The sequence below is a fragment of the Mastigoproctus giganteus genome, chromosome 7, assembly GCF_048544385.1.
Source record: "Mastigoproctus giganteus isolate SK-2022 chromosome 7, ASM4854438v1, whole genome shotgun sequence".
Lineage (NCBI taxonomy): Eukaryota > Metazoa > Arthropoda > Arachnida > Uropygi > Thelyphonidae > Mastigoproctus > Mastigoproctus giganteus.
This window is the reverse complement of record NC_143581.1, coordinates 79,546,367-79,570,349: the sequence shown is the minus strand read 5'-3', so window position 1 is coordinate 79,570,349 and position 23,983 is coordinate 79,546,367. Positions and strand designations below refer to the sequence as shown.

At 37.6% G+C, this 23,983-nt stretch overlaps 1 long non-coding RNA gene across 3 annotated transcripts in view; it reads right to left on the bottom strand.

Moving 5' to 3' along the window:
* Positions 1 to 1,255: 1,255 nt before the first annotated feature.
* LOC150083016 (uncharacterized) overlaps positions 1,256 to 23,983 on the bottom strand; it is a 256,002-nt gene continuing 233,274 nt past the window's right edge. For all 3 annotated transcript variants that reach the window (XR_016547152.1, XR_016547151.1, XR_016547150.1), the window contains exon 4: positions 1,256 to 1,479. This is a non-coding gene — a long non-coding RNA (uncharacterized LOC150083016). The remainder of the gene's footprint in view (positions 1,480 to 23,983) is intronic.

Here is a 23,983-nt window from a genome sequence, read left to right as displayed (position 1 = left end):
CGTCCACTAGCGAGAAGAGTGACAGCGTCGCGTCGCCCAGGAACCAGGTATCCCATGAATTTTGTCCTTTCAGTGTATTGTAACTATGTACAAGTTTAAACTGTAAAAGCGATAAAAATGTAATTGTAATCAGTATCAGCATTTCTCAATTACATCGTCGTAATTAACTTTAGTAATACTGTCAGAAACCCTATTATTAACACTACAATGCTATAAAAAACCGAAAACATAGTTGAAATCAGCGCGCAAAGTTTTTGTAAAGTGTGTTTACATCTCTGAAAAAATGTTTCATTTTGTTGACCAGTATTACAAAAATCTTTCGCTAGAATGCACTATTGACAGACAATGTTTTCGGTCTAGACTTCCTTTATTGCAATCTGGGTCTGTCTTGTAATACATATTTTAAAATTAATTGTTCGTTTTCTTTCTTTGATCAATAATATTAACTCATATCTTTAATTTAGCAATAAAGGCTACCCTGCCTTTCCGTTTCAAATCCCTAAAATCCCTTTTCTCGAAGTAGGAATTTTAAGCCTTTATACAGTAGTGAATTATGATTTAATTTGGTAATAAATGTTTTGAAAAGTCTACTCTATTCAAAGATATTTGAGAATGCCAATCCCCCAATGAATGTACATTTAGTAGACTTCTACAAAACGATATGCAAAGTATCCTGGATTCTGTAATCGGCTTGACTATGATCTTTGTGATCCAAGTGGATCCCAAAATGCCAGGGAGGTGGTAACTATAAAGAAAAAATAATGTTCCAGTTTAGCATTGGGTGGTTAGCTTATTTAATTAGCAAATTCCCCTCCCCGGTGACATGCTTTAGTTATATCTCTCAATTTATATCACTTCATTCAATTTTTCTATCAAAAGAATTAAGGAACAGCTAGGGGGGTGGAATAAAACTCCTAAATTGGTCATTACTCGAGTAATAAAAACACAAAGAAAACTCTTTTTCCCATTACGTCACTGATGCTATCGTTGTGTTTATAATAACCTGATTTACAATGTCAGTTACTTAATTTCGTATTTAAAAATTTACTCATTAACTCAATACTGCTTAATATCAGAAACTGGACTGCTGGTTTGAGACTTTTCGAATGATATATAATTTATCTTTGTAGATGTAAAACTCGAGGCCGATATAGTGAACAAGCATATATTCAAGAATGGTTTTGATAATGTGTAATAGATTTTTCGGAAGAATACAATTATACGCGAGAGTATTTAATTATCTTTATTTGGTTCACCTTGTTACAACGAGTGATGTGAATTCTTCCTGGGTTGAAGTCTTGAATGAACGTATGGTATAGCTGGACAGCCTAAGATTTTCTTCAGTAGTTTCTATTATATTCAGTACATATCCTTACAGAATCTGCTGTAATCTATTTTTTTTTTTAAATGCTTTTGCACCCATCATGTATGGCAATCCACCTTCTTATTGGTAATTGGAAAAAAGGTTTATTGTTCGACCTGAAATTGGGAGTCAAAAAAAGAAAGTTTATTAGAAACATCTCGTAGAAATTATTCTAATATACAAGAAATGTAACTGGCCTTGACTTATTATTTAAATAAATATATATTTCAATGAAACAAACGAAGTATAACGTTTAACATTATGAACCAATAGTCGAAAGTGCGGATGTAGCAATTGGCAGCCCCTTTATACATTTCTCTTATTTTTGTACAGACTGTTATAGTGGATCGTTATGAAATTGAAACATTGCGTTCGAGTAATTCGAAATGTGTTGCAAGCTTGAAAATTACGTGGAATAGAACACTTCCGAAGTGCCTTTTCTTGAATTTAAATACTACGATTTCAAAGGGTGTTTCCCAGAATGCTAACACTCATGGGCAGATTTTGGAAGAAGGAGAGAAGAGAGAGAAAATTTCAATCGCAAGAAAAGCTTCAAGGTCAGTGGTGGGCATCGCAATTATCTCACCTGAGTGTGTCCGTTTGCCTCCCGTGGAACCTTTAAAGAAGAAAATAATGGGGAACCTACCTTTGCGTGTAGGCAAAGGGGCGATTAAGCTTCTAAAGGGTAGACGAATTGCACGCGCGCGGCCTTTGAAGCATTCCCTCCTCTTCCGCTTGCTAAAGACGCCGCTGACTTCTTTACCGGCAGCAGGAACAGTTGGATAGTGAGAGAGTGCGGCTGCAAGGACAGCATTGTCACGTGACGTTTGAGGTCGCTTTTTTCTCTTAGTTTGGTGGTGGTGGTGCCCACAGCAGTCCTTTAACTTCAAACATCGCCGTTCCCTCCTTGAAATCCCCCACCCAACAGTTATCTGTCTCTGTTTTTGACTTATTCCAGTTGCAATCAGAAAAAGTGCCCCGCCAGCCAGAGAAAATAAAAACAAAACTTTTAATATTTTCTGTGCCAACTTTTATGGTGCTTTCCGCCAAAAGTTCGAGTATCTCGTGAATAAATGCAAATGAGTGTCATAAAAGTCGCCATCCAAGGTTTTCTGCACAGCTGCATTGGTCAGCGAGTCGTATCTGTCAGCATTCCCAGACATGAGTCGGACATTAAACAGTCATGCCAAAACCAGTGAAAGTTTATACATCTTTTTATTGAGGATCCATTTGTATGAAATATTAAACCCAGCAGAACGCTCTTAGCAGGGAAGTAAGTTTGCTGACGTACAGTAAACTGTATGTGGTTATAATTAGAAAAATTTGCCGGGCTTTGCTTATGTGCACTGGTTACATAATTTATTAACTTTTTTTTTTCATCGTGAAAAAAAAAAAAAAAAAACTTTACTGGGCATTTCAAAATAATGTTCATATTGGAATGGCCAATAATTTACTCAGAAAACTTTTATATCACTAAAGTGAACTAGAAAGCCATGAACCGCGTGATCCTGATAACTACTCTACTCAATAAATGGGCCGACTCATTTTCCTGGAAGTGAAGACCTTTGCAAGGTCAAGTAATATACCACTGAAAAATCTAACAGAATGAAACCTTGTAACCAAGCGAACAGGAAATTAGCCGCAGTCAACTTTCGATACATAGCGACATCTGGCGAGAGAATTTGGGAGTCTATAAGACTGAAAACAAATTAGTTTCGGTAGGCAAACTGCTTCTATGGAATCAGAGGAACAGCGCTATCTGAATACTGCTAATAGAATTAGTAAGCACTAGATACAATGTATTTCATGAGATTTACACTTATCTATTCATGACTAGCGAAACGTATGGTATAATTAGATGAAAGAACCTTTAGACAGGTGCTGGTGTAACTCCTTTAACGAGTATTCTACACTTCTACTAACAACAGCAATGCGCAAATGCTGGCCCCCGGTAGATGGCGCCTGTAGTATTCGTGCACACATTACAAATGTAGGATCCATTATTTTCTTACAGAGCCCCATCGATCACACACCCACGTACAGATAGCTCATTCGATTCTTGCATTCTCTCCCCGCCACCATCACCCAAGAAAGGAGGAGGTGACGTATTTCCTCGTGATTCGGCATAGATTTTTATCTTGTGCACTCGAAGAAGCCATCTTTATTTAATTCCTATTTCTTTAACCCCCGTCAGTAGGTCATCTTCGCAGTGCTTCCGTTGATGTGATCTTGTACCCCTACACACACTACATTATTCGGACGTGCCGTTCCATCGTTGCCGCCGACGATTTGCTGTGCATATGGAGCGTTTCTCACTGCCGTGATCGATGAAGGTACACGAAGAGAATGATGGTCAGGTCATTTTCGTCAAAAATGTATCTCGTGTAGTTCTTAACCTGAGGGGTTATCTGCGGGCCGTACAACGATACAGCAATGTTCTAAATGTGAGAGACACCAATGTCCACTGACACCGCCGCGTTCATTGGCCGTGGTGTGTCTAATTACAGACTGGTGTATTAAACGTCGCCAATTAAAGTGTAATCTATCTTTCACGGCTCGCGGTACGAGCTCTGGCAACGAAGATTATCCACTAAGACTTAATTATTTCCTTTGTGTAGGCCTGTTATTTTAAGCCTATTCATCGCGAGTTTTTACCCCCCCACTCCTTTGGATAGGGTAATTTACTTATGGAGAACATTGATAGGATAGTAGAGTAGTTTCATTTAACTACCCCTTCATGATTTTGCTTCTTTCTTTCCGCCATGTATACTCTTTAATGAATGATTAAAACAGAAACACATGAATGGACATTAGGAAACGTCCTTATTATAGTCATCAATCTTGCATATCACTCATGTAAAAGAGACATACCAATTCCAGTTGGTCAGATGTAATAATTTGTGTCACCCCTGTTTGAATCTCGTTAGAACATGAGGAACAAAAAAAAAATCATAATGATTTGAATTTTATTTTAGTCCATCCTTCCCTTTTGTGATCTTTAGGCTGTTAATTTTTAATCCCTTGAAGGTGTAGCATAGAGTAACTCTTCAGAAGTATCTATCTATTATAGTAAGTAATTCTACGTATCTCTTCAGAAGTATAACAGTATGTGAGATATAACACATTAAGGTGTTTCCATTAAATCAATGTTTTCTGTCAACATTACGCTACTTAGTATATGGGCAGCTTCGCACTTTTTTCAGTGGACAAATTTCTGTACGTTGACAGCTACTATCAAATCGCCATTTCTCCATTCTAGGATGGTCCTTTAGTTTCCTTCAATGAGTTTTTTTTTTTTTTTTTATCAACATCCCTATCATGTGCGATGCACTATACTAAATGTCTGTTAAACCACCGACTACAAATGTCTCGAAGAGGCATAAAAAGAAGACCAGTGTGGCTTGGTCTACACATTAATTTTATAGTTTCAACATCCTTTCAGAGATGTGCGTCGTCTCTCATTCACCGCAATCCACCCCACTTTAGAAGATTATCTCCCCGAGTAATAACCAACCGACTGATTCTTGAAAATCTTGAGCACTTGAAATGTTAACGCAATGCATGATTCGGTGCAATATGAAATTGCAAAAGGCTCTACGTCACCCAGCGCAATTCACTCATAAAAAAAAAAAAAAGTAATTTTTTGAACTTCCATTTTTTTTATATACCGAATCACATTACAGTACATGTTTTCAGAAATGCATGTATATCATACTGAAGGAACTGGATTTCATATACTTAGATTTCAGTAGAATCTGATACTGTTCCACACAAGCGACTGATATATACATTAGAAAAGTGTGGCATTAGGGGAAGTTATTACTATGGATAAAGGGATGGCTAAGTGGTAGGAGACTGAAACAGACAGTTGTCATAAATGGTCACTGCTCTTCATGAAAAAAAACCGTAAGCGGCCCAACACCCACCAAACCCTGTAGGGTTTAGTGGGAATTGGGTTCCTTACTGTTTTTAATATTTATTGATGTAGGAATTTCAGATTTGATTTCTACGTCTTCTTGATGATACAAAGGTGGACAGGGTGGTCAGTGATATTAATCAGAGTAAGCTACCTCAAAATAAACTAGACAGGTGGACTGTAAAATTATAGTTGAGGCGATAAGTGCAAGGTACTGAATTTGAGTAACAGTAATACCATGATAGTATACCGTTTCGGTACCAAATTGAAGATAGTTTATAAAGAAAGAGACCTAGGGTAAATGTACAGTCCTACATGAAGTTCTTTGAACAGGGCGGACAGGCTGCAAGAACAGCTCATGGGGTCTATGAACGACATATAAACTTTATCAGTTGAGGTGATTATCCCATTGTATGACGCTATGGTTAAGCCATATCTGGAATACTGTTTACAGGTTTGTAAGCTTCATTTTAGGAAAGACATAGATCTGCTGCAAACGGGTGCAGAGAAAACAACAAGATTAGCCGCGGGCAGAAAAGGATATGTTCACCAATAAAAACTGTAAGGGGTCTGGAAACTAGGCTTCTGTGTGGTGACCTAATTGAAGTCTGTGAGGCTTTAAAAGGGTTAAGTAAAATAAATGCCAATCACATCTTCACCCTTTCTGAAACTACACCAAGAAATTATGCAGATTTAAAAACAAATTTCTTATTTCCACGAAGGAATATACAAGCCAAAATATGTGCATGTATGGAAACAGCAGATTTGCCTCGAGTGCTGTCTGATGATACTTTTGAGAATTTGAATCGCTTTTCAGACGATAGCATGGTTGTAAAATCGTGTACTGTTTATTAGCTTTACCTCAGATGCCTGATATATATATATATATATATATATATAAGGTCCTGAAGGGAATCAGTAAAATGAACGAGGGAGGTATATTTTCACTGAATATAAAACAAATATGAAATTTTGGGGAGTAATGGAAGGTACGAATAGTTCTATGAAGTTTACATTCGAGAAGCGTGTAATCATTGAAATGAATTGCCTGCAACGGTGGTTGAGGTCGATAGTTTGGTAATGGCACTTTTTGGTGACAGGGAAGGTATGAATGATTGATTTTTCTTTTTTGACGGATGTAGAAAATGCTCGCTTCCTTGCATCATTTAGCCATTATAATAGTACAGTAATACTACTTTACCCAATTATTATTTGCATTTCCCTTCTAATGAATTCTCTCGGGTAATAAAACGAAACGGCGAACCTTCAGTTGAAGTGATGTTGGTCCACTTTTTAATATTTTGTCAGCCTATTTTCAACTAATAATGCATTGTGTTTGGTATTAAACATAGACGCTGTTCCTTATCAAAGTGAAATTTCACCGTATCCAGCGAAACAAATTTCTCATGACCTTCATTGTTGCCAAGCGTCTGGGCCAAATCGTGAGGAAACCGCTGTTATGGCGTCTCGGATCATAACGTCGTTTAACGAAGTCTGTAATGCCTTAATCAGTACACTTAGCGCAGAAACCCTGTCGTAAGAGCCGTTTGTATGCGGTCAGACTCCCAAATTAAGTCTTCACCGAGCTAACTTGCAGCGTGTGGGAGCTTAGATGCTACGGCCTGGGGATGGCAGTAATTTTTATGGCGGAAGAGGTTTTAATAATATCTTAGATTGGGCGGCCGAGGAGATGAATTTCGTCGAGGTCACGCAGTGAGACTTGTAATCTGTACTTAATTCAGGAGCGGGGCTGGGAAATGGATCTATAAAGGCAAAGTTGAAAACCTCATCGCTAGGTGAATCGCCTTTCAAGACAACCTCGATATTAGAGGTTATTTCGATGTATGCATTTGAGTGTTTTGAGAGCCGAGGTGTCACCAATCTACCTGTACAGTATTTACTTTTGGGGACTGTTAGCACTTAAATAAATTTTCTGTTTATACTCAACAACCAAATCAGTAGAGTTTACAATAAATTGTCAATACAAATATTTTATCGTATTTAGTAGGCTTGAACCCTGGTCCTCTCAAGGAACGCGTGCTATGCACTCTGGCTCCTGACCACTCGGCTACGTCAGGCCTAATTATACCCAAACGACGCTTTGTGTTTTTATGAAAGGCTCGCCTTGGAAACTATTATCCGAGTCTCATTTACATACAGCTTTACTAACTCAGTACTGAACAGGAAATGGCTTCTGTTGCGGCCTTATTCCTTTTGTTAGCAAGGAATAAGGCCGCAACAGAAGCCAGAAGAATTTGAGACGTCAGTGTATTCGGGTATAAATTGCGTGTATTGTGCGATGGATGAAAGTCTCGTGTTCATAAGGCGCATTATAGCCTAAGTTGCTGATGCGCCAATAAACTCGTGTTCATAGGTCGAGGAGAAGGAACCATGCAGTCTTCACCGAGGTACATGCTGTTTGGACCCATTACTTTTCCACATAATGTGGAAGGTCAGATCGTAACTACTGTACGTTACTTGCAAAGATCTACCAGTATTGAATTTCTCTGATTTCTACTTGTTTCTCATTTCTTTTATTACTACATAATGCACACGTTCCCCCTTCAAGAATAATTTAACACACACTGTATCTGATTTCTTCAACCCAGTTATATTAAAGGAGGCGGCAAAGGAAGTAAAGGAAGGATCATCTAGACAAGACTGCAGTAATAATTCAGACGCAGCATGGGTTTGTTAAGGGAAAGTCTTGTCTGACAAATTTGATTGGATACTTATGTTGTGGTTACAAAGGAACTGGATGCAAAAAAATAATTTTAATATCATATACTTGGATTTCAGGAAAACGTTTGACACTGTTACGCATGGAAGACTATTGTACAAATTGGAGCAGAATGGTATTAAGGATAAATTGCTACAATGGATAAAAGGGTGGTTGAGTGGGAGAAGACAGAGTGGTTACCAATGGACGCTGCTCTTCGTGAACTAATGTTATCAGTGGAGTCCCCCAGGGTTCGGTGTTGGGCCCACTGTTGTTTTGTATATTTATGAATGATATTGATGAAGGTATCTCAGGCTTAATGTCGAAGGTTGGCAGGGTTGTTAATGACAGTAATGGAAGTGTGTTACTGCAACAGAATCTAGAAAATTTGGGCTGATGGACTGAGAAGTGGCAACTAACTGAAGTTTAATATTGACAAATGCAAAGTACTGCATATTGGTAGAAATAATCCCAGAGAAACGTACCAACTGTGTGGTACTACACTCAGGGTGGTAGAAAATGAAAAAAATCTGGGAGTAATTGTCCAGTCAGATATGAAGTTTTCTGAACAATGCAGACAGGCTGCTAGAAGAGGTCATCGGGTATTGTCAATGATATGCAGGAATTTTGCTAGGGAAAAGGAGGTGATTATCCCTTTGTATAAAGCAATGGTCAGGCCACGCCTTGAATATTGCGTACAGGTCTGGAGGCCTCATTTTAGGAAGGATGTAGAGTTGCTTGAGCGTGTACAGAGAAGGGCAACAAGATTAGTGAGGGGAACGAAGGGATCCTCTTACCAAGAAAGGCTTAAGTTCTGCAAATTGCATCGGCTGGAGAATAGGCACGTGCGAGGTGATCTGATTGAGGTGAATAAGGCCTTGAATGGGTTGAATTCTGACGGGATTCTTCCGCTTGCTCAGATTACGAACCTGAGGGGGAATAAATTCAAATTGAAAAAAGACAGTCGTAGAATAGATGTGCGGAAATTTGCCATTAACCAGCGTGTGGTTAATTACTTCCATCTATCGTTTTGGAAGTTGATAGCTTAAATAAATTCAAGGAAGGCCTGGACAAACTTTTAGAGGGAATGAATGTGTGAAATTGTTTTTTTTTTTTTTTTTTTTCTTTTGCTAATGCTATATAAGCTCATGCACTTGCTTTCTTGCATCACATGCCTCTATTACTACTACTACTAGTACATGGTTTATTAACTTCATGATCATATCCAAAGACATTGGCGCCTCCGTAGCCAGGTGGGAAGGAGCAGCAGTGCGTAGCACACACTTCTTGATTAGACCGGGGTTCGAGCCCATCCCCACCAAATACGGAGGATGCGGAAAGGTCAGGGAATGGCCACCGCATATCCCGGAGCCATATGGCCTTAGTTGCTAATGCTCCAAAAAAAAAAAAAAAAAAACCAAAGACATTTCAGTAGAAACATTCTAATAGGGGAATTCTGGCTGTTTCCACAAGCATAAGCTATTTTAAATGGATTCGCTCGATGTCGATATTAATTTAAGTTTCTTAATCCGGTGTTGGCCATTTGTGCAATAAATATAACAATGTTTAAATGGGCCATGGGGTTTGCATTTTTTCACAGATAAGAATTTTCCTTTTAGGATACCATCTACTAAGATAAAAAAGTATTTCTCAAATTGAATGTCCGACGCACATCAATTATATTGAAGCATATTTTACTGTGACTGTCACATTTTCATTTTCACTTAATGGAAAAGTGACGCAGTCAATATTTATATACCAATTATTCTACAGTCTGCATGTACTTAATCAACAAAGAACAATGTTATTATTTTAAAACCTAAAAAACGCAATCAAATTTCCGTTTATACTCTGGCGACATAGTGTTAGAGGAACTACAAGGTAACTGACAATTGTTGACAACTCGGCTACATCAGGCCTTAGCTAATATCTAAAGATATTGGCTGCCGCTAAGGAATAACATCCAAATTCAAAGTTCGTTAAGATGGGAGAAATTCTTATGTTTTTTTTTTTTTTTTTATCATCGCTGTGGTCATATTTGTACGTCTCAGACAGCGGTTCTACAGTTTTTTAATATAGAAAAACAGGCAAGCGGATCATAGGATATACTAGATTAGCACATATCCACGCATTGTAGTCTCTGATGCAAGAACAAACAACTGGTTTGGTAGAGCCAGTTGTTGCTTGTTCTTGTAACTGTCTTTTAATAATAATTTAGTTTTTATCCACATAAGGATAAAAGCAAGAATAGTGTTCCAGAACGTATGGAATATCTTAATTCATTTGCGAATTAAGTACATTTATCTAAATGATGATTTACAACTCAGTGCAGTCCGTTTATCTCACAAATTTATAGATTTTAGTTATTTAAATCATCCTTTGATCGGAATCAAATGAAATCTCAATGCACGAATTTTTCTTTTAAATAAAAATTAGATTCTGAAGTTTTGATAATCGACTCGAATAATCAAAAATAAAATGAAGTTTTTGGTGACGTTAATAACCTTGCGATTAGAAACATGCATATAAACTACATACATACATAGTAACCACGATGCATTGGGGATAATTAAGAGCAAATTTCGCACGTGATAGTTGAACCGCAGGAAGATTGAATTCCTGTGGTTTCTGTTCTAAACATTTTAAATCAATCGATTTTTTATTTTTCCGAACACACTTGAAAGAAAGCTCCACCTATTGAAGCGGTGTTTCGTTTAATCGATTTACCAGAACATCATTTGTCTTGAAATCGGGTGAACAGACGAGTGAGAGACAGAAAAAGGGAGTGAGAGAGCTATTCGCTGCACTTCTGCTGGGATGTTTTAAAATTCTCTCCCCCAAACAGAATCGATTGCTCCCTGCGCTAGCATTCATCACGACTATCAAGAGAATAGCTCAATGTTAACCAAATAATGATTCTGGAAGACGTAGCCTTCACATTTGCCCGTTCTCTCTTCTTTTTCCTTGAAGCAACCTTTATATCTTGCCATCTGCTCCCCCCCACACACACGAGAAAAAAAAAATAAAACCAGAATACCACAGAAAGACTGATGAAGTCTGTGAAATTTTTGTTCCTTATAAGGGTTCATCTTTGGCACACATATAACACTGAATCGCATTAGTAACGTTAGCGAAGATGAAATTTAAACCTCACTCGTTCAGCAACCCAAAAACCATCGTGATCGAATAATCAATTCCGTATCGAACCTGCCCTTCCTGGATGTATTAGAAGGCAATCGTGAGACTACACTCAGCCAGGTTGTCATTAAACATCCTGGAGTCACGTTGCCATCGATTGGCTGCTTTGTGTGTGTGTAGGAGAAGTGACCATGGTTTCTCTCGATATCGCAAAAATAACAAAAGAAAGCAAAGATGGAATATTTCATGATTATTATAATGAAAGTAGAAATCGCGTGATATTGTAGCGTAGAATCAATTTTTGTACCGTTCTGATTACAATAGAAAAGAAATCTAGGCAACATAAACAGTGCACACGAATATAGGTTGCTTTCTCTTTTGTCTTGGTGTAGAAGGTTCTTACTTTGACAAGTCGAAGAGATTCCACTTTCTGAACTTGGAATAATATCGGCTCTGGTTTGGCGCAAATGATAGCTTTGGCTGTTCTAATGAACTCAATGTTATGTTCTACCGACTGTGAATGAGATATTTGAGGGTCCTTGCAGGAATACAAAATGACCGTGAATGAGGCGCACATATTTCTGATATAATCGAATTGGTTCCTGGAGCGTTCTTAGTAAAAGTCTTACAATTTTCTAGTTGGTCAACACAAGACGGTATTTATATAAGAAAACTGAATATGTGTAGTACAGTAGGAAACGTTGTACCTGTCGGCTTTAATGGCTATCTTATGTAGACTGACTAGATGTGACAGCAGGTTTAAGTATTCTACACAAGCGGTAAGTATCATTGAACCATTATCAAACGGTACATAAGGGCTGGGTTGGGTTAGCCGCCCATCCGAAGTGAGTGTTGCGCCCTTTGGATTGTAAAGTAAAGAAATAAATATACAGCACCACAGAAGATGTTCGTGAAACCTCATCACTAAGTTAAGTGGACAGCAATCTCTCATAAGTAATTAAAGTAAATAACGCTATTTAGAATCTGTTTTATAATAATTTGGCTCAAAGGTTACATTAAGAGCACCCCAGAAATAGCCGTCCCTTTTATCGGATTCCGTGAATGAAGTGTGGTGATGTTGCTAGTATCTAATTCGATATTACTCACTATCGTCCCGGATATCTGCAACTTTATTAAGAAACGCAATTTTCAAACCAGAAGTTAATTACCACAATCATTATTTCACAAAATTACAGGAATAATTAGTTTTCTGATAATAAAAACAACCTAATCATAATATCTCCTGTTCCGAAGGTAATAAATAGACCGTCTATCTGTTCTGAGTTCCATCATTTATCATTCGTGACACATTAAATCCTTTATTTATCCCGGCTTAGCTGTTTAATCTTTACTTTTTTTGTATACTTTTTCATTCAGGATAAATTGCGGAAATGTAAAGATTTATCTTGATAATCTTCCTTGATTTTTCAGAATACGTGTGAACAGGATGGGTCATGTGGCAGGCTTTCCGCTTCACACAAACCTTTTCAGAGAAGAAGGGGGAAAAAATAACAAGTTTCCTTCTCCTTTTGTATATTTATTCCATCGTGCGATGTATGTAGCAGGCGAGTGCCCTTACCTACACTTCCGATAAGCGATAAACAATACTTTTTTTTGTATGATGCAGTATTCACAAATATAGAACGTCATTACAATCATACCAAATTTGGGATAAATATTCGCGGAGAGAAATTTTCAGTCTGTGCGAAAAGATCCGAGCATTCTGCATGCGGTTTATTAGATATTCAGAGTCTGTCGTGCTTTATCTATTGTTTATGGGCGCAACTATCAAGTCGCTTCAGACTATCTGGACGATAATTGACAAAATCATCCTGCAGGGATCCTTGAATTAAACCCTATTAATTCGTTGGATCATGCCAACGACCAGGTATAAATTCCAGTCTAAGAATACTTGGGACTTTGTATCTCAACGGCCAATTCTTCGCTGCAACTTTTCAGCAAAGAATTGACCGTTGGGAACAGTAATTTTTTTAATATTTCTAGGTAGTTTGTTTCTGTGACTATTTGATCAGCAAAAGAACAATAAACCGTGTATACTTTCTTTGATACTGCACAAAACACATTGTGACTTTGGTCGTGTGAAGTTTCAACGATTAACATTGAGTTGTCACAACCTGAATATGAGTGGCCAAGCGAAAACTGGACAGAAGTACAAGTTCAGGGCAGCGTGAATACTAAATACGGTGATATTCGTGTATTTTCGCTAACTTGTGAGTTCCTCTGACCTTATGTGATCATCCCGGAGTAAAGAGAAATTTTGTTTTATTTTTATTTTCTTGTTTTAGAACAGCTGTCTCGTCAACTTTTTTTCCTAGGCAATGAGTTGAAATAATTTACGATTGGTCCGTTAGGACCAATCATAATGTTCAGTTTTGTGAACTTCTTAGATAAAGCTCTCTCTCTCACTCCCTTTGTAATATAACATCACGAAAAAGTTAAGGTGCCATTTATTTGAAATATGAGACAATAGCTGAATTACAGATTAACATTTTGGCGATGTAATGACATCACTAAAAGGTTAATCTGCCAATTGAACTACTTCAAAAAAATGTGTTTAAAAGTAGTGCAAAACCTACGTAACTCATTGCAAAGGCAAACTTTGTTTTGCTGTGAGCCACTGTCCTCAAAAAAAAAAAATAAATAAAAAAAAAAAAAAAAATAATAATAATAAATAGGAGAGAACAGGATAGCACTCCTAACTCCATGTAATTCTGGTAAGATCCTAAGCTGGATCATGGGCTAGTTAACAGATAAGAAACAGAGGGTTGTCATGAATGACCAGCGTAACAAGTGGTGCCCATCAGGGCTAAGTGTCGGATCCCCTCCTATTTTTAATTTTCATAAGTGACATTGACAAGGGGACCTATCAAACTTTGCTGGTGATTTGAAGGTGGAAGTTTGATTAATAATTGGAGCCAGGCCGTGATGCTTTAAAAAGATTAGATGGGTTGCATATATGATCCGAAAAATGGCAAATAAATTTAATGCTTCTAAATGTAAGGTCAGGTGTATTCATTTGGGATGCTGAAATCCCGAAGTCACATCTAAACTTGGGGGTAGGGGGAGAGGAGTGGAGATAAAAGTGGTAGATAAAGTGGTTCAAGACGTGAAAGACTTAGGTAGTACGATTCACTCTGACATGAAATTTTGCATTTAGTGTAAACAGGCGGTTAGGAAGGCACGTGGTGACCCTTGGATACCTTTGTTCATGATTTATAGGACTTTGGTTAGTACGGGAAAGGACGTCGTTAGCCCTCTATTCAAGAAAATGGTTTAACCGCATTTGGAATATTGTATTTAGGTCTGAAAACCGCACCTAAAGAAAAACAACTTCTGGAGAGGGTGCAAATCGATGCACACTGTACATATGAAGAACGGTTTAGAACAGACCCGAGCAAACTATGGCCCGCGGGCCGCACATTTTTGTGCGGCCCGCAAGCTTTAATTGTATTGTCGAAAAAAGTTTACTTATTTTATGCCTTTTGCGAAGCCTGTTTGAAAAATAAATTTGTATATGTAATACATTATAGAATTTGTCGAGTTGTAAATTGTTTTATCATCTCTGTATTGTTCAAATTGAGATAGAATTTGAAATTGTGCGCGAACCGGAGCGAGCCAACGGGCGCTTTTATAACTGTATAATTTGCGATTATAAACTAACCGCGCTAAACTATGGTAACAGACAACCGGTGATGACGACAACAACTTTGCTGCGGTGTCGGAGTAATAGGATAGGATTGCTGACCGGTCGCAGTTCCAATCTGTTTTCTCTGACGGTCATCCTGCAGTTAGTTTTTTTGCGTTATCTTTGGTTATCATCTTGGTGCCAGTAGCGATAAAAATAATATTTACGCCCTTTTAAAAATGAATAAAAAACTAAAAATTCAACAAGGGCATCGTGTCTTCAATGAAGAGTGGAACACAAAATATTTTTTTGCTAAAATAAATAACGAGACTATTTGTCTCATCTGCTGGAAGAGTGTCTCAGTGTTGAAAGAGTACAATAAATACTAAACAATCCGAATATGGTGCCAATTTAACTCCGGAAGCGAGAAAGAAAACTGCTGATGGATTGATTCAAAATTTATCTAGACAACAAAATGTGTTGACGCGGCTAACTAAGGAACAAGAAGCTACTGTAGAGGCAAGTTTTGTTATTTCTCATGTAATTGCAAAAAGCAACGAGCCTTTTTCTGATGGAGACTATATTAAAGAATGTATGACTGAAGCTTGTGGAATTATATGTCCGGACATTAAACACAAATTTGAGTTTATCTCGGCGAACCGTAGTAAGAAGAATTGAATGTATCGATACAAATTTGATTGAGCAATTATTATCAGTATTAGAATCCATAACATGGTACTCGATAGCTCTCAACGAAAGTAACGACCAAAAGAATACTACTGCACAGTTATTAATTTTCATACGTGGATGTACCTCTAATTTTGAAATTATTGAAGAGCTTCTTTCAATGGAATCTCTTAAAGACCAAACAACGGGAGCTGATATATTTGAAAAATGCTTAACAAGATATAATTTACAATGGAACACAATGGTAAGCGTAACAACTGATGGAGCACCAAGTTCGACAGGTAAAAATGTTGGAGCGTTAAAGAAAATTCAGGATAAAATTTGTGAAAATTATCTTGATTATAATTTAATTACAATTCATTGTATTATACATCGACAAGTATTATGTAAAAATGTGTTAAAAGTTGAACATGTCACATCTTATATTACTAAACTAGTAAATTTAATACGATCTTAGGGGCCTGAAACACAGACAATTCGTTAATTTTCTTCAAGATATTGAATCCGAGTACACAGATATTCTTTATCATAGCCAAATTCGATGGCTTAGCTTAGAAAATTTCTTCGGCGAGTATGGGATCTTAAAGATGACATCATTTTATTTTTAAAACTGAAAAATATTATGGACTTTCCCGAATTAACTGATAATAACTGGATTTGTGATTTTGCGTTTACCCTGGACATCGTGACACACTTAAATACTTTCAACGCCGTGTTACACGGGAAAATTTATACGCTCATGATATGGTAAAAAGTTTGAATGGATTTAAATTAAAACTCCAGTTGTTCCTTCGACATTTATTAATTAACAAGGTACTTTCCTTGGTTGGAAAGTACCTTGTTAAGTACTTCATGGTTGGAAAGACCACTTTCCAACCATGAAGTTGCTGAAGATTCCAGAAAATAAATTTGAAAAATATTGTGAAATTATCGACGCTTTGAATGACGACTTTTCACAAAGATTTGGCGACTTCCGTAAAAATTGAGACAAGTTTGGCAATAGTGCGCGACCCATTTTCAATAGAAATTGATAGTGCACCGAGTGAACTACAGCTTCAGATTATAGATCTGCAGTGTAATACCGATTTAAGGGAATTGCACCGTCGTGAGGAAATCTGTAAATTTTACAATACTCTTAATTCGGACAAATTCGAAGAACTTATAAAGATTTTGCCAGAAAAATGTTGGTTATTTTTGGATCAACCTACATATGTGAACAAACATTTTCCATCATGAATCTAAATAAAAATTCTTTACGATCAAGCATCGCCGATGAACATTTACAAGCAGTTTTAAGAACCTCAACTACAAAATTAACGCCCGAAATTAAAAAAATGTTAAAAGATGTAAAACAGTTCCATTCATCTCATTAAATTCTTGGTTGTTAGAGAATAATTTTTTTATGTTATATTTCTTCTTCATGATAACAAATAATATATATCTAAAAATAGTATTTTACGTGCGGCCCGCATTCTTTTTGAATTCCTAATGTGGCCCTTCAGCCAAAAAGTTTGCCCAGGCCTGGTTTAGAAGGTGTGGAATATAAAGTTTCAAATTTATGCCTCACTAGATATCTAAAGGGAGACCTAATTAAGGTGTACTACAGCGCTAAAGGAGTTGAGTAAAATAAATGAGGAAGATTCGTTCTCCTTTTTAGGTGAAGCAAGAACTAAGGGACACAAATATGAAATCTGAGGGAATAACAGAAGACTGGATCTCATGAAGTTCACTTAAGGGCAGCGGGTTGTCGAAAACTGGCATAAGTCGCCTCCCAAACACAGTAGAGGCAGTGAGACTAAGTTCAGCCGAATTGGATGGTTAGGAATTAATCTGATTTATTTTGTTTTATTTTTTGGCTGATGCAGAAAAAGACTGCTTCCCTGCATCATTTGGCCATACTAATTTCAATGTACCCAAATACATTAGTAATTTTATTTTACAATTATTAAATTATCCAAATAAAAAAAAAATAAGAGAGAACAGAATAGCCCTCCTAATTCCATATAATTCTGGCAAGATCCTACACTGGATCGTGGGCTGGTTAACAGATAGGAGACAGAGAGTTGTCATAAATGATCAGTCTTCAGAGTGAACAGTGTAACAAGGGGTTTTGGGTCCCCTCCTATTTTTAATTTTCATAAGTGATATTGACAAGATTATCCAAGGGAAACTATCAAACTTTGCTGATGATGTGAAGGTGTAAAGTTTAGTTAATAATTCGAGTCTATATCTTTTATATAAAAGCTATAGACTTTTATCATAATAGATTTAGATAGTAGCGAGTGGTCAGGAGTGCCGTAGCAGACGCTCTTTGAGTGGACTGTGGTTCAAGCTCGTGACTGCTAAATACGATTAACGATTGTGTTCGTGATTTATTTGTAAACTACTCTGACCTGGTGGTTGTGCGTGGCATAAACAAGAACATAGTCATATTTTGAAATAAATAAAAAAATTACTGAGTGTTCTTTAACTCTATTTGGTGCCAGTGGTATTGACCACATTTGCTATACCCAATATAGCTATTCTGCTTATACTGATGTTGCCATAGTAGGCCTGACGTAGCCGAGTGGTCAGGGGCGTGAGTGCAGTAGCATGCCCTCTTTGGGTGGACCATGGTTCAACCCCGTGACTGCTGAATACGATTAATATTGTGTTGATGATTTACTGTAAACTCCACTGACCTGGTGACCGTGCTGGAGTATAAACAAGAACATTTCAGTTGATAAAAGAATATGTAGTTGACCGTGACAAGATATGTGGAATATTAACCTGGAAAAATAGTAGTCTTAAGTAGATTCTGCAGTTCTTGTCCCCTTTTCAGGAACCTATTCTAAAATAGGGAACATTCTGGAGACAAATAATTTCTAGAGATAGGCAATTTCAGGGTTGTTTTGTAACCCTAATTTACAATACTTATAATTCAGTGATCTTGATACAACTGAGCAAACTTTGCCTCCATACCAACTAATTGACTGGGTACTGATCAACAGTGCCTCAGATCAAGTTGAGACTGACGTCATTATATGATGTTGTGACGGGCAAAACTTCAAATTATATCCTTCTGCGAAATTCAGCAATGAAACATGCAGTATATCAGTTTATATCATGTCGGCCTTTAAGCTGAACAATAATTTATAAAAGTTCATAATTGCAACTTATGTGTCTTATTAAATTATTATCCAAATGTCTACATTGTATATAAAAACTAAGTAATACATAATTAGATAGTTAATGCTTTTCCGGGGACCTTCTTTTGAAATTTTATGGAGTTTAAAGTTTAAATCTAATAGGCCAGAAATAATAATAATAATAAAAAAAAAAAAAAAAAACTATGCAGTTAAAAGTTTAAACTGCTTAGTTAATTCAGTAGGTATTGTACTACCTTGCTGACAAATTAACCATTTTGAATGTGTGTCTCTTTCTTTCTTCACTTAGCTAACTATCCAGCTGACCTTTGAATTTCCGAAGCTGTCAGCTTCAACTATAAAGAACTTATTTCAGTAGTCAACTGCTTGCTGGCTAAAGTAAACTTCCTACAGTGCAGTCTAAATCTACTTTCTCGTAATTTGAATTATGGCCTCTAGTTCTGGAACCATTTGTAAGAGTGAAATTTTTGCCTTCATTTATTTTACTATCCCCTCTAATTGTGCCTGATTGCCAAGGTATGTTGCCAGGCTTTGGACCCCATCAACAAGCTCCATATTCAGGTGTGGTCTCTGTACTTCAACACATTATTCAGCTGCTGTTTTACAATTGCATTATACAGTGGGATTATGACCCATGTCTCTACGAGAAAATATTCGATAGGATGGGTCTTCCTTGTCACTTGTCTACTCTGCTACCAAAAATTCATATTGGACTGTATCGTAACTCCCAAATCCCTTTCTTCCTCCACTGTTTTTAATGCAACCCCACCAAATGTGTAACCTTACATTTTGCTGCATTAAAATAACATAGCTGCCACCTCTCTTGACCATCCATGAAGCCTATCCAAGTCATCGTGTAGGAGGCCTGCTTGGCCCTGATCATTAACCATTCTCCCAGCTTTCACGTCATCTGTCCCTTCATGGATGCCATTTATGAAAATCAGAAACAACCATTGTCCCAGAACTGATCCTTTGCGGGATGGGGGGAGCTTCTAAAGTTAGAGCAGTCTGACAACCTTCCGCTTCCTGTCCTGCAGCAACAGAGTGCAATATAAAGGCAAATCGTCATGAAGACAGTTTGTTTTGCTGTGAGAATTTAGACCACTGCATTAACCAAGAAAATTAAATCCAGCTGGCTACCAAAAAAAGGACAAGGACAAAATAGTCCGCCCTAACTTCATATAATTCATAATTACTTTATTATTTAATTAACTTTATTTAATTCACCAATTCATTTATTTCATTCGGATGTCATTACTCCTCTTTTGAACTTAAAATAATCTTGCTGATAGACATGTACAACGTTGAGGCTAAGATCACTTAGATAAGACAAGGTGAAAGCTTTAAAGGAGGAAATAAATGTGCTAACTGTGGCAATTTCCTGCGGTTGAAAATAACGCAATTGGGAAACTAACCTTTTGGCGATGTAACTGAATCGCTAAAAGGTTAATATGCCATTTAGTCATTTTATCATATTCTAAATAAATGATATCACAAAGGTTAACCTTTTTTATGTCATTTATTTTATTTGTATTTCCATCTTTTTATTTTAATTTTTTAAACTTTTTTTTTTTTTCGCTCGAATTTGGCACTCTAAGCGGCCTCCTGGTTTGCCTATATACACTGGTATTCAAAGAACGTGCATCACTAGGAATTTCACATTTCTAACCATTTTTCGCGATGTTACATTAATGACTAGCATCACAAATAGAAATATAAACAAAAGATATTTATTAATAGTTAAGACAAAGCTAAATAATATTTGACAGGTGCTCTCAAAATATTCCAAAATGAGTATTTGCAACCTTTATATAACAGTTTTGGTAAACACGACAATTATGGCTGAAAAGTTATCAGAAGCCCTCAATTTGCTTCAGTTTATCATTTTAAATGGAAAACAAATGAAAAGTTCACCAGGTGCAAACTAATATTTAGTTGAACCGGCCTCTGGCCCTGATGATAGCAGCACACCGTCGAGGCATTGACAAGATCAATTTCTGAAGATAATCAACTGATAGTTCGTGGTTCCAACACGAATTATGGCTTCCTGAAATTCACGAAGGGTCATTGGTTTCTTTCTGATAACTACAGATTTCACACGATGCCAACAGTTCTCTATAGGATTCAGGTCCGGGCCAGCTAAGAGTTGTAATGGACCGTTCTTCCAACCATTTTTTTCACCTGTAACAAATGTAAACACATTACTGTCGAACCTCTAATGCAGAAATGAAGCTGAAGTAACTACGTAAGTGCCTACTTTCACTTTTCGCCCGATGACAAGGAGCAGAGTTGTCCTGAAAGATGCAGTTACTTGGCAGGTTGAAATGGTCTCTAATGGTTGGCTACAATATGCCTTCCAATATAGCCAGATATCCATTGCATTTACGGAACCTTTTATAAACTTCAGGTGACCGACTCCACGATACGAAATGCACCTCCATATCATTTGGCTGGTAGGGAGTTTCACTGTAGACACCATACAGTCTGGATGGTATTCTTCACCACTTCTACGGCGAATCTTTATTATTATTATTAATACCCCAAACACGAGAGGTATTAGAACCTATAGTACTTAGTACCGTGGTGGGGTTGGAGGTTGAGAATACGAAAGAAAATATTTGTTGACATTACACTTGAACTTCTGTAGACTGTAATTTTAGGAAATACGTATGAAGGAAGGTTTTTCCAGAAAACGGCAATTGAATGAATAAACGAGGAAGGTGAAAAGTTGGTTCTGTGAGTTTGAAGTTGGACAGTAAATGGATGTTGGCTGGTGGCGGCACATGTTCGGACTGTTTTGAAAGAGAAAGCGGGAATTATAGAAGCCAATTCAGAAGAACAGTGCCCATGGAAGTATCTGTAGAAGAGGCATGCAGCAGAAACAGTACGTCTATGAGACAGTGAGTGGAGAGACTCTGTTAGAGATGAGACATTAATTAACCTAACTGCGTTCTTCTGAATGGAATCTAGAAGCCTGAGAGAGGGTTTGGGGGCAGCGCCCCGGATGTGGGAACAATATTTCATTGTAGGGCGAATTTACGATTTGTATAGAGTGAACAGCGCGTTTGGAAGAAAAGTAAGCCGTGAGCGAAAGAGAAAAACCAAGTTTTTTAGATGCAGAGGAAGCAATATTTGTAATGTGCTTGTGCAAAGAGAGATTAGAAGTCAGGGTAATCCCCAAAAGAGATATTAACATCTTGCCTAGAAATCAGAGTGTCACCAAAGATAAACATACGAGCAGAATAATCCTGTTTGCAAGATATAAGACAGGACTGAGTTTAAGAAGGATTGAAATCAACTATGTCGTCTTTTCCGCATTGGAGAGTTACCTGGAGATCGGAATTTAAGGAATTGGTAGCGGATATTCGAGAAGTTGAAGCTGAAGCTGATTGAGTAGGGCAAGGTTTCTCAAAATGGAAAGTGGAATGCAATCTGCTATCATCAGCAAAACTGTGGATAGGATTTCCAGTCAATGGAAGAAGGTCATTAGTATACAAGAGGAAAAGAGTGGGGGAAAGAACTGAACTTTGGAGGACGCCAGCATTAGTGGAAAAGTTAGAAGACAGAGAGCCATCTATAATTACCCTCAGTGAGCGATCAGAGAGAAAGCTGGATAACCAATTACAAAAAACAGTTGGCAAACCATAAGATGGAAACTTGTTTAGAAGACATTTATGCCAAACACGATCGAAAGCCTTTGAGATATCAAGAGCAACTGCTTGTTTCACCGAACTTTTCCATTGAATTTGTCCATAAATGGGCAACATAAGCAAGAATATCACTGGTGATCAACACTGACGGAATCCATACTGACGATCATTGGTCAGACGGAAGGTTTCTAGGTAGTCTGGGTTGGCGGTTAATTGATTTCTCCATAACTTTAGAAAGAGTAGAAGTAATTGAAAATGGGGCGATAATTGGATGTGAGGGATTTGTCACCTTTTTTAGGAACTGGCTGGATATGAGCAAATTTCCAAGCAGAAGAAAAAACTTTGGAATAAGAAAGTGAAAAAAGACAACACAAAACAGGAGTAAGCTCATGAGCGCAGGTTTAGAGAACAAGTGGAGAAATACCATCAGGATTTGGAACTTTCTTAGCATCAAGGTTCGTCAAAATCCTTCTGACATCCTTTTGTCGGAAGACCACAGGAGGCATTGAATGGAGCGTGTTGGGAATGGTGGGAGGTGTTTTACCAAGATCATTAATACATGAGTTGGAAGCAAAATGGGATGCCAGCAGGTCAGCTTTATCCTTGGCTGAAATGACAACAGAACCATCTGGTTTTGACGGAGATGGGCAAAGGTTGCAGCTAATAGCTTTGGTAAGAGACCAGAATGTTCAGCTACCATTAGGGCAAGAAGCAAGTTTTCTACTCTTAGCCTGTTCAAAATGTAGTTTAGGCTGATTAATAACTGCTTTACAATTGTTACGAGCTTTGGTGTATGCAGAAAATGAAACTGAAGAATTCGAATCAAGCCAATTACTATATGCAACATTCTTCTCTTGAACAGCCGTAGCACATTTATTGGAAAACCAAGGTTTAGATAAAGGACGAGATTTTAAAGTGGGGTGTGGGATAAATGATTCCATTCCTACAAGAATAATTTCACTGACACAATCTGAGCAAACGTTGACATCAGAGGTATTGAAACAGTAATCCGACCAAGGAAAAGAAGAAAAGACATCTCGCAGGTCATCCCATTTTGCATTTCGTAATGCCAAACAACACGAGGTTGGGAATAGCCATGGGATAAAGGCTCCATTGGAGAAGAGACAGTCACCAAGTTGGGATCTGAGGTGCCCAAAGGACCACTCACTTCAACTCGAAGTGAGTGGTCGTGAAATAGAAGGGTTGTTTGTGAGAAAAAGATCAAGCGTGTTGGCTATATGGTTAGGATTGTCCGGTATTCTTGTAGGTAATTGAACAATCTGTGCAAGGTCATTAGTAATTGCAAACGCCTCAGCATCTCGAACAGCTAGGTCGGTGTAACTAGAAAACGGAAGCCAGCTGGAGTTGTGACCATTAAAATCACAAAGGAAAATTACCTCACTGTTAGGAAAGTTGGACTGGAGAAAGCCAAGCTGCAAAGAGAGGAAGTCAAAGAGCTCCAAGTGATTAGTGGAGCTGGGAGAACGGTAGAGACGACAGATGAATTTGACACAATGGGGTAGAGAGAATTTAAGCCAGAGAAGATCGAAAAGAGGAGATTCCAAATTACTAGTTCTCTGACAGGGAATATCGGAACGGACATATGCAAAGTACCGCCTTTGAGGCGAAAGGAATCATACAGCGAATAATTTGGGCAACTGAGATGAGCAGTAGTTGAATCAACCGATAACTGAGATTCTTTCAGAAAAAGTACATGG